The sequence below is a fragment of the Protomyctophum parallelum genome (assembly GCF_964188405.1).
Source record: "Protomyctophum parallelum genome assembly, chromosome: 14".
Lineage (NCBI taxonomy): Eukaryota > Metazoa > Chordata > Actinopteri > Myctophiformes > Myctophidae > Protomyctophum > Protomyctophum parallelum.
In genome coordinates, this window is record NC_139709.1 from 49,790,887 (window position 1) to 49,805,809 (window position 14,923).

Genomic DNA, 14,923 nt, shown 5'->3' on the forward strand with positions numbered 1-14,923 from the left:
TGGCGTGTGACATCTCATAATCGCGTCATCATGATCTGCCTCCGTGCATGCGAGGGCGCGTGTCTGTGTTTATATGTGCGTGTTGACTGTGTTATCCCATTTTGGGCAGGAACCTCTAGGTCTTTACGTTATGCTTTAGCTATTGAAAAATAGCAGACCTACAAGCTCGTAGCGCGCCACCGAGTGGCGCGCTACGAGCTTGTAGGTCTGCTATTTTTGAAAAATCGAAGAACGACTGACACAGAAACATAGCTTTTTCAGAAAACTGTCAGGATGTAGAAGACATTTTTAGAATCTGACCTCAGGTCAAAATGGGTTACAGTATATGCCTTGGTTCCTTACGTGTGTGCGCGTGTGCGCGTGTGCGTGTGTGTGTGTGTGTGTGTGTGTGTGTGTGTGTGTGTGTGTGTGTGTGTGTGTGTGTGTGTGTGTGTGTGTGTGTGTGTGTGTGTGTGTGTGTGTGTGTGTGTGTGTGTGTGTGTGTGTGTGTGTGTGTGTGTGTGTGTGTGTGTGTGTGTGTGTGTGTGTGTGTGTGTGTGTGTGTGTGTGTGTGTGTGGTTTGTGAGCACAGTGGGACCACAGGACCATTCCAAGGCCAGGGTTTCAGTTGAAGTCCAGCATGCTAACTGTACAGTATTTACACCGTAATAAAAGAACAAAAAAATGAACCAACTGGGAATGAAATATGACCGAACATGCATATACTTAATTACTACAACACATGGCTGTGTGTGTGCGTGCGGCATGCACGCACACACGCAATATATGAATCATATCGTCTCTAGGCCTGTCACAATTATTACATAATCGCCTAATTGCAATTATTGGAGATAATCGCTAATCGTTTTCCATGTTGAAAAATTTCCATAATTTTTTCAAAAATAGCAGATCTTGCAACACGTCACTTGTCACAAAGATTTTTTAAATTCAATGTCTCAGTGATTTCTTTGTATATTTAACCCATTCTGACCGGGCACCCATTTTGGTGTCAGCATCATGTTATGCTTTAGCCATTTAAAAATAGCAGATCTACAAGCTCATATCGCGCCACCGAGTGGCGCGATACGAGCTTGTAGGTCTGCTATTTTGAAAAATAGAAGAGCGACTGACATTTTTAGAATCTGATCTCAGGTCAGAATGGGTTAATCAGACCAGTGTATGTCCAGTGGAAACCTCGTATGAATCTGATCTCAGGTCAGAATGGGTTAAGTTAGTTGTCATATCTCCCCCCGTGTAATTGTGATTACGAAGCCTAAAATGCAAATCGTGACATTCCAATGTTCAGTGCAGAAATTCAACAATTCAATCGTTAATCACAATTATTTGTGTGGCAATTAATCGTCAACCTAATGTGTCTGAAACTGTAACTTTTCAGGATTTTCAAAAGCAGGCTGTATCTGCAAGCTTGCACCAAGTTTCAAGCTTGTGGATCTGTTATTTTTGAGTGACGCTGCAGTATGATCAAGTATTAGGGCGTTCATTTACAACAACTTAGAATATGGAGATAAGGGGTTTAGGACCGACAGCGACTACAATCTGTTCTGGCTTTGGGGGGCCCTCTTGAAAAATCGAATATGCAACCCCGCGCCCACCCATCTGACCACATCTGTTAAGACACCAAATCTATTTACTGAAAATAGCCAATCGACAATGCTCTCCGTGCGGTGTGAGCTTGTAGATCTGCTTTTTATTTGCCTGATATGCGTGTGGAACGCTAGGGTTTCAAATGCTTGAAATGTAAAATAGGGAACACGGTACACATCATGACTACCCATGAAAGACAAATAAAAAATTATATCTTTATGAAAAAAAACAAAAGAGTTTGGTTTGATTTCAAGCTGTCTAGCTCTCTCCGTTTCTACACACACTGCTCTCCCAAATATCGTAATTACGGATTGGCCTTGAAAGATCCATATCGGACGACCTCCGCTTAAGGTTCTTTTTTTTTTTTACCATTTCCTCTGATATTCTGTATCCTAGTGTCCCTGATAAAGAATTCATCCGGTGGACCCGGGTGAGTCGTATATCTTTTAGATCTCTCCATCTTGTGGAATCCATACCTTGTAAAGGACTGCCGTGTGGAATTTTACAGCCGCTGCTCAACTCCCACACACTGTCTCCTTAGCCATCAATATGTCTTGTAACGTCAAAACTAACCTTTCCCTCTCCCTCTCTCTCTCTCTCTCTCTCTCTCCCTCTCTCTCTCTCTGACAGAGTAACGGAGGACTCAACGGCCACCACTCTGGAGGCTCTGAAGGCTCGCATCAGAGAGTTGGAGAAACAGATCCTGAGAGGGGACCGCTACAAGTGTCTCATCTGCATGGTGAGAATTAGACCAGACAACCATTGTGTCGGACGGTCTGTGTGTCGGTCTGTGTGTGTGTCTGTCTGTCTGTCTGTCTGTCTGCCTGCTCGCTGGGCACTTGTCAATCCCATTGGGGAAAACTTGATGGGTTCTTAAGCAGTATTGAGGACTTTCAGTAAATCTCCGGGTATTCCATGAATTCCTGTCATCTTTGACCATTTCAAATTAATATACTTGATGATCGCTTATTGTTTTTAGATTACGTGAACCAAGTGGGCCACAAGCGGCATTCAAAGTGAATGCCTGGATGGAGCATATGATTGACCATGTACTGTATCTCCAACAGTCATTTTAAGCTCTGGCTCCTCTCTTCTAAATGGGTTTACCCGTCCCCCTTGAGTATGAAATAAGAGAAGAAATGACCACCATGCAGTGTTAAAAACATTATCCTGGTGTTTTTTATAAACACTATCCTGGTGTTTTTTTAAATCACTATCCTGGTGTTTTTTTAAATCACTATCCTGGTGTTTTTTTAAATCACTATCCTGGTGTTTTTTTAAAACACTATCCTGGTGTTTTTTTAAACACTATCCTGGTGTTTTTTTAAATCACTATCCTGGTGTTTTTTTAAACACTATCCTGGTGTTTTTTTAAAACACTATCCTGGTGTTTTTTTAAAACACTATCCTGGTGTTTTTTAAAACACTATCCTGGTGTTTTTTTAAAACACTATCCTGGTGTTTTTTTAAAACACTATCCTGGTGTTTTTTAAAATCACTATCCTGGTGTTTTTTTAAATCACTATCCTGGTGTTTTTTTAAAACACTATCCTGGTGTTTTTTTTAAATCACTATCCTGGTGTTTTTTTAAAACACTATCCTGGTGTTTTTTTAAAACACTATCCTGGTGTTTTTTTTAAAACACTATCCTGGTGTTTTTTTAAATCACTATCCTGGTGTTTTTTTAAAACATTATCCTGGTGTTTTTTTAAATCACTATCCTGGTGTTTTTTTAAAACACTATCCTGGTGTTTTTTAAATACTATCCTGGTGTTTTTTTAAAACACTATCCTGGTGTTTTTTTAAATACTATCCTGGTGTTTTTTTAAAACACTATCCTGGTGTTTTTTTAAATCACTATCCTGGTGTTTTTTTAAAACACTATCCTGGTGTTTTTTTAAAACACTATCCTGGTGTTTTTTTAAAACATTATCCTGGTGTTTTTTTAAATCACTATCCTGGTGTTTTTTTAAAACACTATCCTGGTGTTTTTTTAAAACACTATCCTGGTGTTTTTTTAAAACATTATCCTGGTCTTTTTTTAAATCACTATCCTGGTGTTTTTTTAAATCACTATCCTGGTGTTTTTTTAAATCACTATCCTGGTGTTTTTTTAAAACACTATCCTGGTGTTTTTTTAAACACTATCCTGGTGTTTTTTTAAATCACTATCCTGGTGTTTTTTTAAAACACTATCCTGGTGTTTTTTTAAATCACTATCCTGGTGTTTTTTTTAAAACACTATCCTGGTGTTTTTTTAAAACACTATCCTGGTGTTTTTTTAAATCACTATCCTGGTGTTTTTTTAAAACACTATCCTGGTGTTTTTTTAAACACTATCCTGGTGTTTTTTTAAAACACTATCCTGGTGTTTTTTTAAATCACTATCCTGGTGTTTTTTTAAATCACTATCCTGGTGTTTTTTTTAAACACTATCCTGGTGTTTTTTTAAATCACTATCCTGGTGTTTTTTTAAAACACTATCCTGGTGTTTTTTTAAAACACTATCCTGGTGTTTTTTTAAAACACTATCCTGGTGTTTTTTTAAATCACTATCCTGGTGTTTTTTAAATCACTATCCTGGTGTTTTTTTAAAACACTATCCTGGTGTTTTTTAAAATCACTATCCTGGTGTTTTTTTAAATCACTATCCTGGTGTTTTTTTTAAATCACTATCCTGGTGTTTTTTTAAAACACTATCCTGGTGTTTTTTTAAATCACTATCCTGGTGTTTTTTTAAATCACTATCCTGGTGTTTTTTTAAAACACTATCCTGGTGTTTTTTTAAAACACTATCCTGGTGTTTTTTTAAAACACTATCCTGGTGTTTTTTTAAATCACTATCCTGGTGTTTTTTTAAATCACTATCCTGGTGTTTTTTTAAAACACTATCCTGGTGTTTTTTTAAATCACTATCCTGGTGTTTTTTTAAAACATTATCCTGGTGTTTTTTTAAAACACTATCCTGGTGTTTTTAAAATCACTATCCTGGTGTTTTTTTAAATCACTATCCTGGTGTTTTTTTAAAACACTATCCTGGTGTTTTTTTAAAACACTATCCTGGTGTTTTTTTAAATCACTATCCTGGTGTTTTTTTAAAACACTATCCTGGTGTTTTTTTAAATCACTATCCTGGTGTTTTTTTAAATCACTATCCTGGTGTTTTTTTAAATCACTATCCTGGTGTTTTTTTAAATCACTATCCTGGTGTTTTTTTAAAACACTATCCTGGTGTTTTTTTAAATCACTATCCTGGTGTTTTTTTAAATCACTATCCTGGTGTTTTTTTAAATCACTATCCTGGTGTTTTTTTAAATCACTATCCTGGTGTTTTTTTAAATCACTATCCTGGTGTTTTTTTAAATCACTATCCTGGTGTTTTTTTAAAACACTATCCTGGTGTTTTTTTAAAACACTATCCTGGTGTTTTTTGAAAACACTATCCTGGTGTTTTTTAGGAAAACGCTTTGGCCCGGTGCTGACCGGGCTAGAGAATCTCCGGCGCACACAGCGAATTGTTTTGATGAATTAATTCATTTGATTTAATTATTATTGCCCTCAAAACGGAAGAGAAGTTAGAGAAGAGACGTTTCTTAACACACATTTTGGATCTTTGATGAATCCATTCTCAAATCTTCCATTTCAACCAATTGCCTGTAGTATAATATAATTAAATATTTCACTCCACTATTTCTTTCTTGGCTTGTCTTGGCATGGTGCCAGAGATGGTAGGCATGGTGTGGCACAGAAGGTCTGCAGGAACCCCTGCCATGTTGATACGGTCAAATGTCTCCTTGTTCCCTTCTTAAAGTCTCATCATTAATCTAAACATTCATTTTGTTTCCAGAGCTGGTCATGGTCACACAAGCATGAATTGATCTGTAATAAAGGCCAAGTGCTCTTGTTTTTGTGGTCGGGTAACCTCGGGTTTATTTATTTTCCATTTTATTTTACTTCTCATAATATGTGAAGAAATAAATGACGTGCATGTCAGTCCGTGATTAAGGCTTCATCCACACCTACATAAACGTAGCTTTTTTGTTTTTGTTTTTGTTTTTTTAAATCTCTCTGTCCATATGACCAATGGCAAGACCCATGCAAAACTCCGTTTACATTGTCCACACAGGGAACACACAGGCGGAGTTTAAAAAAAATACACTGTGGCAGGAGTTTTCCAAAAGATGCGTTTATATGGACCAAAAACGCGTTTGCGTGTGGGCGACCCCCCCAAAACGCATATAAAAACCTACGTTTATCCGTTTACCCGGATACGTGTGGACAAGGCCTAAAGCTCTATTGTGCCCTTAGTTGGTGTGTGTGTGTGTGTGTGTGTGTGTATGTGTGTGTGTGTGTGTGTGTGTGTGTGTGGCCTTATCAGTTTGTCAGTGGTGGCAGTGATGGTGTCATTGTGTGCGTGTTGCATGGCAGTCCCTGTCACCTTGTCGTGTTGTTGTCTGTCAGGGAGGAAGGCCAACGTGTGCGTTCGTCGTATCATCGAGTCGTTTCCCCCGACCGAATAAAACCAAACCCACCACAGCAGCAGACGCACTGAACAATATTATAGGACGATAACGGCACAGTAGTCATTGTAGTGGCTTTAGTTGTGCTTAATGCATTGCCATTATCATTTAACGTTGAAAATATATTTACAAAAGTATTAGCATCTGTGAAGCGGTGACCTCCCGTGGTGCCGACGGCCCGGAGCTCCCGGGCTTGTATTGACAATTGATTGGCTCCCGCCGATCAATAAACGGAATGGTCATATGGTCATTATTGATGACATCGCAGCTTGAGCGATGGATTGTGCATGAATATTTCAGATTCGTCGGGTGCTTAACCCATTCTGACCGGGCACCCATTTTGGTGTCGGCATCATGTCGTGCTTTAGCTATTGAAAAATAGCAGATCTACAAGCTCATATCGCGCCACCGAGTGGCGCGATACGAGCTTGTAGGTCTGCTATTTTTGAAAAATCGAAGAACGACTGACATTTTTAGAATCTGATGTCAGGTCAGAATGTGTTCATCAGACCAGTGTGTGTCCGGCGGAAACCTCGTATGAATCTGATCTCAGGTCAGAATGCGTTAAGATGTGGTCGTCTTACCTCCTCCAACCCCCACGATGGATCTCTTTCTTTGAGGCGGACGCATTATTGTCCCTTCATTTAGTGCAGTGGCGTTCAACCAGTGGTCCTTGGGGGGGGGGGGGGGGGGGGGGGATCCAGGGGGGGATCCAGGTGGTCCCCAGCTAAATGATGGAGAGTTGGAGAGTTGGTAACCAAATGGACCCTCATTCATCTTTCTTTAACCCTTGAGAGTGTAAAATGAAACCAAAATTGACCTGAGTTTCATTTTACACTCGCACGTCTACTACACACACTGGATTTGAAAAGAATTGTCATTTTGATCAACGTTTCGTCTGTTGTCTCTCTTTATGGTACCAACATCAATACGGTGTGGACAAAATCCTATCCAATGACGAGCACAGCATGTTCTAAGTTTAGGGTCTGAGAGGCTAAATGTCATCGATTGGTGGTCCGTGGCTCCAAAGCCCAATAAAGAATGGAACCTTGATATGAAAAGGGTTGAAAACCACTGATTAACACACAACCATGTTCTAATCCTTGGAGTTGGAAGATAGCGGGGGGGAGGGTGTGTGTGTGTGTGTGTGTGTGTGTGTGTGTGTGTGTGTGTGTGTGTGTGAGAGAGAGGAACGGGGTAATTACCGACGCCTGCGCTTCCTAAAGGTTGTTGGGAGCCCGAGGTGACACGGAGGGCAAGGCATGCCGATCGATCACTCACTGCCCCGTGGACACCCTGCTCTGCTGTGCTCATCTGTCACTGTCCCTCATCTCTCTCTCTCTCTCTCCCTCACACACACACACACACACTATAGCTCACGCACGCAAATGCACATAACTGCACAAGCATATACACTATAACCTGCGCATGCACGCCACGCACACGCATACACATGACCACACAACTACATAAGCTTGTACACCAACCACACACGCGCGCGCGCGCGCGCGCGCATGCACATTGACACAGTGCTACCACATTCCATCTGTCTCTGTCTGTCATTCCCTTGTCACCGCTCATCTCTGGCTGGTACCGTCCTCTGACAGCACTGCAATGGGTGGGGTCATTCTAGTTAACCAGGGGGGTGGGGGGGGGGGTCGTTGCATGTACAGAGTGTGAGTTTGTTGGCTGTATAAATGAGTTGAAATGTGTATATTTAGTGAAAACCATGCAAAATGGGAAGCATTCGTGAACAGACTAGACAGCAGGTAACTGTTGATAACCTGATTAAGACCAGGTGTGGCTTTAGTTTAGTGTACGAGGCTGTTACTGTATTTGTGGATAATGCATGTTTATTTGAACCAGCTGTGGATCGATGCAGTGTTTCTCAAACGTTTTAATTGCAAGGACACTGGTGATAACTTAAAGAGAGTTTGCAAATGAAATGGGGGTCCATTTGGTTCCATTTGTACTCTCTTGAGAGTTAAAGACCCTCAAAGGGTCAATTTGGAGCCCCACTTTGTGCACCGTTGGGCTTTAGTGTATGAAGCTGTAAGTATATCCAGGGTATAATTGGTGTAGATAAAAGCGCTGGCTGAAAGGAGAGGAACTGATTATGAGTGTTGGGTGTGCAGCTTTCCTTAAACATCACTCAAGTATCCTCGGAGGCCAGGCTGTGGTTTTAATTTCCTTTAGTGGTAGAAGACTGTTGGGCTGCCTTTTGTTAAATAGGCTCATGTTGTCCTGAGACAAACTCCCCACCTTGTGCTTCGGTCTTATCAGTGGACCTCTACCTCCACCTACTGGACACTCAAGGAAGCAAAAAAACACATACATGTTCCCTGTATAGTAATGTACATAGTTATACATACATACATATATACATATCAGTGTTTATCAATGAACGAACGAAGAGTGTTTTCATCTCATTAATTCCATGCTTTCCCGAAAGCTGTGGTGACAGTAAAGAAGCCACAGCCGTTTGAAAAGGAGACAAAGGAAAACGGAGCCACATAGTGAACAATGGCAGGGTCCTGAAGGTGTGTTGTTGTAAGGATGTGTGTGTACGCGACACGTCCTCTCAAATCAAACCGTGGGGTGCCTCAAACATGTATACACGTCTTCAGGTCCTTTTTTATTCATATAAAACACCATCGCCTTGCTCGTCCGTCCCCGGAGCTGTTTAGCTGTGCATTCACTTCCTGGTTTATGGGCCTGTGTGTCAATGGAACCTTTGTCAGTGTAGGTCATGTTTTGAGTGCATGTTGGGTCGTCCATTCGTGTTTGCGCACCGGGAATTTGCACGTCTGTTTGCTAGCCGTGCATGCACACACTCACACGTGTGTGTGTGTGTGTGTGTGCACACATACTTCTGGACATGTGCATTTTGGAACATACGTAAATTCAGCTTGTGTGTGTGTGTGTGTGTGTGTGTGTGTGTGTGTTCACATGCGCCAGGAAAAGCCTGCATCTGTGATTAGCTGCCACCTTTCGCCTCCCCCCCTCCTCCTCCCCCCTTCTCCCCTACTCTCCCCCCCCCCCCCCCCCCCCCCCCCCTTCCGCAGAGGAAGCCTGCCAGCCTATCAGGCGCTGCCGCTGAGAGCCACAACAACAAGAGCCTCGTTGGGGCGTCGTGGCCCGCCGGGGGCGGGGCCCGGCCGCCGCCATCGGCCAACAACAGCGAGGCCGTTGGAGGAGAGAGGCGGCTGCAGCCTAAGTCCCTCCCCCTCGGTCTGTACTGTCTGTATAGGGGCGTTGTGATTGGCGGCTACAGCAGCGGCATAAAGAGGCTCCTCCCACAACCCCTACGGAGGGTAAGAAAGGCACGGCACTCCCTCTCTCTCCATGGCTCCATCCCTCGCCCCGCCGCAGCTCGCCCGCCCGCTCTCTCTCTCTCTCTCTCTGTCTGTGTGACCAGAAGAGAGAGAGACCCCTGACCATGTGATGTAGCAGCTGCACATGATTGTTCACCAACCCCACCTCCCCCACCCCATCTTTCCTTCGTTCCACCCCCCCCCCCCCCCCTCCCTCCTCCTTCCTCCTCGATGTGCCTGGCCTGCCCCCATTGCCCTGCCTGTGGCGTCATCTCGTTGTGTCTCTGTGGTGCGTGTGTGTGCGTACTGTACTGTATATATCCAACAGGTTGTCGCCGGTTTGATATCTCCCCTCTGTGTCTCTCTCTCGCTGCCTTGCTCAGTGGTTCTGTCGGTGGCTGCTGGCCGTCGTGTCGTTCGTGTCGTTTGGTGCTTTGGTTGTGGAAGTCGGGAAGTTGACAGCGTTGTTGATGTGGAATGATTGTGTTTAATGTGTGTGTCCAGCCGTGTGTGTCTCCACTGAACCTAATGTGTTAACCTTTGTTTGTGCTTTTCTCTCTCTCTCTCTCTCTCTCTCTCTCTCTCTCTCTCTCTGTCCCTCTGTCCCTCTGTCTCTCTGTCCCTCTGTCTCTCTCTCTCTGTCTCTCTCAGGACTCTTACACAATGCCTCTCACCTCCATCCAGTGTTGGCACGTCCATTGTGAAGAATGCTGGCTCAGGACTCTGGTACGACACACACACACAAATATGTATATGCTCTCTTTTTTTTATTCAATTTTTTAAAGATATTTTTGGGGCTTTTTGCCCTTTTTTTCCCTTTTTCCCCTTCCACTTAATGTGAAACTGTTGTAGCTCTGTTTTGGTACTGTGCATTTTTCCCATGGGTCAAACAAATACTTCCCACTTCTGGACATTTTTCATGTTGACCACAGTGTAAACACCCCGCTACTGCAGGGTGTTTACAGTAGCCTATTAAGCTAACTAGCTAGTCCAGTAGTTCATCAAAAGGAAAATAATGCTGTTAATATTCCCCAACTGTGCATTTAAATATTGCATTCCCCAACAGAGAATTTTAATGTTGTAGCCAGTAGCCAAACACACAGTGCAATAATTAATTAGTCTAATTTCATTCTGGTTTGCACTCTTGGGAGGAAACTGATAAACAGATTAAAAAAGCCAAACATAAGACTGATTACAGGAGAAATACTGTACTTCTAAACTTACTGAAGCAGTCACTTTTATTATCTACTTAAATGTTAAGAGTTTAGCTCCGCTTAACCACTCTCAACCGAATCGTGAGGTTGTTTGTTCAACTATTGTGGCTATTCGTCATTCAAGAGGGCATAAGTGGTTCATAATATGCTACTGTATGGTGTTTACAATGTAGTCCATGAGAAAATTACCAGAATGGTGAAGAATTTGACCCTGGGAGATATTTAACCATTACACGTCTACAACACACCTCACTGCCGTACGGTGCCCACAAGCATGGCAGTTGGTTATTAAAAACACTCTTCTTGTACTGTTTCTCTGGGGCACACACAGTGCCATCCAGTATTACTGGTTATTAGTCTAATTAATATATTGTTTTTGTCAGGTGGAAACCTCATACACTATGACCAAAACTGTTACTTTTCAGGATTCTAATTCAAAAGTAGCATATTGTGTAATCTACATTACACAATCACAGGTTTTCAGAAGAAAATATGTCGGTGAAATTCGTTTTCATGCATAGTTCCCAAAAGATGTATTAGCCTGACGATCAGACTGAAAGCCCTCCACACGGCAGCAGTTTCTGGGATGGGCGTTTTCAAAGCGGCACTCTTCGGTGATTGGTTCACACCAACCAATCAAAATGGTAGCAAAGCAGATGACGTCGTTGTCAATGTGGCTAACCCGGCTGCTAACCAAACAAAGGCGGTCAATGAGCACTACTAGCATGTAAAGAAACACTGTAAAATATGTTGGACGATGGTGATGTTTCTAAAACTTTGTTGTTTCTTTAAATAAACTATTTATCATAGGGCGATTTTAATGGCCAAGATCGATACAGTCGCAAGTTACCACAGTGGGGGCAGCCAATGTTTGTTGTTTGGCATCATGGAGTTGAAACGGCACCGAAGCTGCCATAGAGTCACCAGACCTGAATCGCCCAGAACATAATTGTTTAACCCATTCTGACCTGAGATCAGATTAAAAAAATGTCTTCTACATCCTGACAGTTTTCTGAAAAAGCTATGTTGTCGTTCTTCGATAAAAAAAAAAAATAGCATATCTACAGTACAAGCTCGTAGCTTGTAGATCTGCTATTTTTCAATAGCTAAAGCATAACATAATGCTAACAACAAAAGGTGTTCCCGCACAAAATGGGTTAATGGGCGCGGCTAGCGATTCAGCGTCTGGAGCCAGGCTAGAAATGAATTGGAGATGGTTGAAGATGAACGGAACATTTGTTAACCCACTCACTAGTGGGTACTACTTTTTAATAGTCTTGTTTGACGCTGTAGTATGAACAACTTAAAGTAGGGCATTCATTTACAATAGTAATATGGACATAAGAGGTTTCTGCTTCTTATCTCCATGTAGAGCTGCGTGCGTTGCACGGGGCATTAAAGCCATAGCTTGGAGGCATCTATAAAACAGCCAGGGCTTGACTGATCAAAGTAAATGCCTGTGAATCTAGTTAACGTCAGCCCTGCTCCTAACTGCTTTAATAGGCCCAGGCAGCTGGCACACACACACACACACACACACAGTGCATGAACACCACACACACATAACGTGCACATGCACTAAAGCAAGCACAGTAAGTGTCCTGAAATATTTCTTATTGAATTTCATATTTCAACCACCACCCTCCTAAAAATGTAAACATTTCCAATATAATTTAATGTAAACATTATACCTTGACATGCACGTTGTGAGCTTCTTGATTGGCTATTTGCATTTATATAGGGTTTCATAATAGTTTGGTCTTGTAACTGAAGTGGGGAATGTTCAAAATGTAGGAACATAATGGGATATTTACTCAATCCATTAAAAAAATGGGGTCCCGACTCACTGCTTGGAAAACACTGGCTTTACAGCGAAATAGATGTACAGCCTTCTTTTTGCGGTCAGAAGGGCTCGACACAACTGACGTGGAAAATGTACACATGCACCACAAGCATGTACTGCCCAGCAGTCTATGTATGGTATACATAAGTTATGTGACTTTGTCATTCTTTCGCATTAGTGTCAGGTGTGTGTGTGTGTGTGGGTGGGGGGGTGGTTGTGTGTGTGTCCATCTCGGGGAAGTAGAGCCTGAGTTGAACACATAGGCACATGCCCCTCCCCCCCTCACGTTTACACATAGTTCCACTCCTTCCACATACATGACAGTGGACTGTGGATGTGTGTGTCCACATACCACAGAGAGGCTCCCCCTACTTGGCAGACCAGGGTCTGTCGATAAACATGTCACACATTACTATCTCTAAATGCATTGATTTGCGCTTTAAAGACAGTGACCACTTTACACTAGGCTTGTCTCTAAATGGATGCAGCCATGTTTAGAAATACGTCACCTAGTATTTGTACACCCTGGGCAAGACCTAAGCTGAAAAGACTATCAGTTGCGGGATTTTAGCGGAAGTGAAATCGTTGATGCTTTACAGTTTACATTCTCCGCGAATGAAACAAGTGTTGTGATTGGTCGGGGAAAAGATCCTATCCGGGGGAAATACATTTGACGGCTGTTCCGGAGGATACAACCGCCGATAGCTTCTCTGCCTTAGGTTGTGACCAGGCTTTTCTTTTCGCAGATAAGTAAGCCTGGGACCGAGGCTAGTATTTGTATATCTCTTGTCGGGGAGAAACCACCTAAAATATATATTTTTCAGGAAATGAAGAAAACCTTATATTTTGAAAACAAAGCAATACTGCCTCATCAAAGTTGGTAGTGTGACTTTATACGGTTTATTGTCAATTAATTGCATGAGAGGGGGAGAAGTGGTGGAGTTAGCTGCTTAACCCATTCTGAACGGGAACCCATTTTGGTGTCAGCACTATGTCATGCTTTAGCTATTGAAAAATAGCAGATCTACAAGCTCATATCGCGCCACCGAGTGGCGCGATACGAGCTTGTAGGTCTGCTATTTTTGAAAAATCGAATAACGACTGACATTTTTTAGAATCTGATCTCAGGTCAGAATGGGTTAATCAGACCAGTGTGTGTCCAGTGGAAACCTCGTATGAATCTGATCTCAGGTCAGAATGGGATAATAAACGTCTCTAATTGTTTCCTCCATGCAGGGGAACAAGAAGCTGTGTCCACAGTGCAACACCATCACCTCGCCCGGAGACCTGCGACGCGTCTACTTGTGAAGAACACGTCTTCCCCTTCTTCCTCCATCTCTACCGGTCCTCCCCCCGTCCGTCCCCGTGTGCCCCAACGCTTCCGCCCCGTTTCCTACCCTGACTCCGTCGACGTCATTCTTTGGTTTTCTCCCTCCCTCCCTCCCCATCCCGCTGTCCTCTGAAGAGCATCCGGACGAGAGACTCTTTCACTGAGCTCCACTGGCTCTTTCTGAGAGTTTGAAACTGGCTGCTTTGAATGGCTGATTTTGACTGAATATCATGGATGACTCACTGACTTGATCAGTTCCATGACTACCCTGCCCTCCCACAAAATAAATTAAAGCGTCATGGGGGGGGGGGGGGGGGGGAATGACATTTTCCTAAAAATTCAACATGGGCCTGCAGTCCCAATTTGGTCGTCTTCTATTGATTCAGCCTATCAAAGATGTGTTACCGCTTCTGTCGGTAGTTGGTATAGCGTTCAACCTCAAAAGGACAATACGTAGAGGGCTCTGGTGGTTGGTGGATGCCAGCCGTACATGATGCCTTGAGACATTTTGTTGCAATGAGGTTGACGGAGCTCTTAACTAATGAGATGAACGAGGACAAACGTGCCAGCCGGCCATGCCCTCCTCCTCCACTGTGACCTCCACATGTCAGCCTCACGTCGGGCTCGTGCCACTTGGGTGTGAAACCTCTTGTTAGTTTCAACCAGCAGGAGGCGCTGGTTCCCTTAGAGAACTCATCGCAGGCCAAAACAGGAGCTGGTTCCCTGAGAGAACTCATCTAGTTTCAAGCAGCCAGGAGCTGGTTCCCTGAGAGAACTCATCTAGTTTCAAGCAGCAGGAGCTGGTTCCCTGAGAGAACTCATCGCAGGCCAAAACAAAAACAGGACTTCTTCCCACTTTGATGTTTCGGTGGTGCTGGGCAGTCAGTCGCTCTCTCCCAATGACTTGAAAGTTGTTGTTTTTTTGTTTGTTTTTTGTTTTTTTGGGGGGGGGGGGTGGGCGGAGACTAGAGTAAGTCCTCTGTGGTTCAAGGCAGCCCAGCTAAACTTCAAGCCGCAGTTTGTATGCAGGGCTGTGGGCATGGTTGAGAGAAGAGTAGTCTAAACTGAGCTTTCAACCAAACCTGACGACAACCTTGACAACCTTAACAACCACGTTA

At 43.1% G+C, this 14,923-nt stretch overlaps 1 pseudogene across 1 annotated transcript in view; it reads left to right on the top strand.

Moving 5' to 3' along the window:
* Window positions 1-14,691, top strand: part of LOC310871375 (E3 ubiquitin-protein ligase RNF220-like) — a 58,196-nt pseudogene extending 43,505 nt beyond the window's left edge. Inside the window, exons 9-12 of the transcript XR_014571088.1 lie at window positions 1,981-2,014; window positions 2,215-2,323; window positions 10,070-10,144; window positions 13,712-14,691. The product of XR_014571088.1 is annotated as an E3 ubiquitin-protein ligase RNF220-like (transcript). The remainder of the gene's footprint in view (window positions 1-1,980; window positions 2,015-2,214; window positions 2,324-10,069; window positions 10,145-13,711) is intronic.
* Window positions 14,692-14,923: the final 232 nt, after the last annotated feature.